At 50.3% G+C, this 3,442-nt stretch overlaps 1 protein-coding gene across 2 annotated transcripts in view; it reads left to right on the top strand.

Moving 5' to 3' along the window:
• RANGAP1 (Ran GTPase activating protein 1) overlaps positions 1-3,442 on the top strand; it is a 46,109-nt gene that overhangs the window by 14,064 nt on the left and 28,603 nt on the right. The gene's annotated exons all lie outside the window — the stretch shown is intronic.

A 3,442-nucleotide genomic window follows, 5' to 3' on the forward strand; every position in this document is an offset into this window, starting at 1 on the left:
TGATCTCAGCTCACTGCAGCCTCCACCTCCTGGGTTTAAGTGATTCTCCTGCCTCAGCCTCCCATGTAGCTGGGATTACAGGCACCCACCACCATGCCCAGATAATTTTTTTTGTATTTTTAGTAGAGACGGGGCTTCGCTATGTTGGCCAGGCTGATCTCGAACTCCTGACCTTGCAATTTGACTGCCTCGACCTCTCAAAGTGCTGGGATTATAGGCGTGAGCCATTGCACCTGGCTGGCAAGTTCTCTTGAAGGTTAGATCCAAGTGGTGCCCTCCTTGGCCAACACGAAGGGCAAGTCAGATTATTCTAGCACAGTATTCCCCACATGGGTTCCACTGAACACCAGTCTTTTAATATGCTCTGTGAGAAAAGCAGGAGGATCATGTGTTCAAAGTGTTGGGGGCTGTCACCAGATATTCCCGTCTTTGGAATTCAAGTTCCAGAATAGCATTGTCTCTTCATATGTGCAGGGCTAGGCTTGGGTTGGGTTGTTCTGCATGTCATTGCCTGCTTATAGCAACCAGGGAAGAGACTGAGTTGAGTCTCCATTTATAAGTCAAGGGAACTGCGGCTCAGAGGGGGTCATTAAATAGCCAGGATCAACCAGGCATGATGGCTCACAGCTGTAATTTCAGCACTTTGGGAGGCCAAGGCCGGCAGATCGCTGGAGCCTAGGAGTTTGAGACCAGCTTGGACAACATGGTGAAACCCCATCTTGACAAAAAGTACAAAAATTAGCCTGGCATGGTGGTATGCACCTATGGTCCCAGCTACTCGGGAGGCCGAGATGGGAGAATCAGTTGAGCCTGGAAGGCAGTCGTTGCAGTGAATCAAGATTGTACCACTACACTCCAGCCTGAGTGGCAGAGCAAGACCCTGTTTCTAAAAAAGGAAGAAAAAAAAAATAGCAGGGATGTGGCCAAGCCACATGTCACATTCCTGAGTCCAGTGTTCTTTCTGTGGCACCACTTTCTGTAGGAGGAGGAATACGGGGCTGAGAGCCATGAGAGGATTTGCCCCGGAAGGGCCTGCACGCTAGTTTACAAAGTGGAAATGCATGTTTGTTTCCTTAGGAAGGTCATGGTCAGGTTAACCATCAAGACAGTGATTGTTCCGCTCTTCTGCCTGGGGCCTGTACTTTCCCTGAGCATAAGCTGGGATAATTTCAACCAAAGAACTCAGAACTCGGCTTTCCCCGAGACCTGTGAAGAACAGGAATGGAGGAGCCATAGACCTGAAGGCCACAGTTGGGCACGTGGGTTCAAGCCCTAACAGCACCACCTTGTTTGCCTTATGTGGCCTTGCCCTATGTGGAGCTCTGAGGTCGGGCTCTTACGGTAGAGCCCTTCTTTCCTCAGAGGTTGTCCTTGGGGAGAGCTTGGCCTGTGGAAGTGCTGCATGTGTTTTCCTGGCTGCTGCAGATGCAGTGGCTTGAGTGATTCACAGCACCCCACTTCTCAGCCCTTCCTCTGTGCAGGGAGCAGCCCAGGATGGGGGCAGGGTGGGAGCGGCCCTTGATGGCCCAGTGTTCTGGGCCTAGTGCTAATTCAAGAGGTGTTTTCTTCTCTGCTGCAGCAGTGTGCAAGTGAGGTCTTGATGGGTGAGAGAAGTATAGCCTAGAGTCACACAACTAGGGGTAGGCTGAGGTGGAGTCCAGGTGTCAGCCCAAGTCCTGTTTGTTTTTTGGTTTTTGGTTTTTGGTTTTTTTTTTGAGAGATGGAGTTTCACACCATTGACCAGGCTGTAGTGCAGTGGCATGATCATAGCTCACTGCAGCCTTGAAGTCCCAGGCTCAAGTGGTCTTCCATCTCAGCCCCTAACTAGCTGGGACCACAGGTATATGCCACAATGCCCAGCTAATTTTTTCATTCTTTTTTTTTCTTTTGTAATGATGGGGTCTTGCTGATCTTGATCTCCTAGGCTCAAGCAGGCTTCCCACTTAGGCCTTCCAAAGTGCTAGGTTATAGGCGTCATCATTGGGACCTAAAACCTCATTGTAGAGATAGGATACCAGAGGCTGTAGGGGATGTTGATGGCTAAGGACAGCTAAATCAGGAGTAGAACCCAGGCCATGTGCCCTGGATCCCCATGTTGACCATTCAGCTCATCAGAGTTGGGTTTGGGGAGCTTTGTTCAGAGTGACATGCAGGTATCTGTTGTGAGGCACTGTGGGCTCCGGCCGTCTGTTCCTGGCCCTGGGGACCTGCGTGCAGGTGTAACTACTAAGCAGATCTGGTGTAGAGCAGCCAGCTGAGGCCCCAGGTGTGTTCATGATCTGCTTTATTGGTGGATATGTGGATTTTTCTACAAAAACCAGCTTCCTTAGTCTGTAAGGTGGGAGGGGATCACTTGATCCCAGGAGTTTGAAACCTCAGCCTGGACAACATAGGGAGATCCCCAACTCTACAAAAGATATAAAAATTAGCTGGGTGTGGTGGTGCACTCCTGTAGTCCGAGCTACTTGGGGGGTTGAGATGGGAGGATGGCTTGAGCCTGGGAAGTTGAGGCTGCAGTGAGCTGTGTTTGCACTGCTCTGGTTGGGCGACAGAGTGAGACTTTGTCTCAAAATAAAATAAGGGAGGCCCGGGCAGTGGCTCATGCTTGTAATCTCAGCACTTTGGGAGGCCAAGGCAGGTGGATCACCTGAGGTGAAAAGTTTGAGACCAGCCTGGCCAATATGGTGAAACCCTGTCTCTACTAAAAAATTATAAACATTAGCTGGGTGTGTTGGTGGTTGCCTGCAGTCCCAGCTACTCAAGAGACTGAGACAGGAGAATTTCTTGAACCCAGGAGGTAGAGGTTGCAAGGAGCCAAGATTATGGCTATTGCACTCCAGCCTGGGTGACAAGAATGAAACTCCATCTCGATAAATAAATAAATAAGGAAGGAAGACAGGATGGGCACAGTGGCTCATGTCTGTAATCCCAGCACTTTGGGAGGATAAGGTGGACAGATCACCTGAGGTTGAGAGTTTGAGACCAGCCTGGTCAATATGGTGAAACTTCATCTCTACTAAAAATAGAAAAAATTAGCCTGGCATGGTGGCGGGCGCCTGTAATCCCAGCTGCTTGGGAGACCGAGGCAGGAGAATCGCTTGAACCCTGGAGGTGGAGGTTGCAGTGAGCTGAGATCATACCACTGCACTCCAGCCTGGGCGCAACAGAGTGTGACTCCATCTCAAAAATAAATAATTAAAAAAAAATAGAGCCGGGCGCGGTGGCTCAAGCCTGTAATCCCAGCACTTTGGGAGGCCGAGGCGGGTGGATCACGAGGTCAAGAGATCGAGACCATCCAAGTCAACATGGTGAAACCCCGTCTCTACTAAAAAAAAACCAAAAAATTAGCTGGGCATGGTGGCGCGTGCCTGTAATCCCAGCTACTCAGGAGGCTGAGGCAGGAGAATTGCCTGAACTCAGGAGGCGGAGGTTGCGGTGAGCC

Source organism: Cebus imitator, unplaced genomic scaffold (assembly GCF_001604975.1).
Source record: "Cebus imitator isolate Cc_AM_T3 unplaced genomic scaffold, Cebus_imitator-1.0 Scaffold435, whole genome shotgun sequence".
NCBI lineage: Eukaryota > Metazoa > Chordata > Mammalia > Primates > Cebidae > Cebus > Cebus imitator.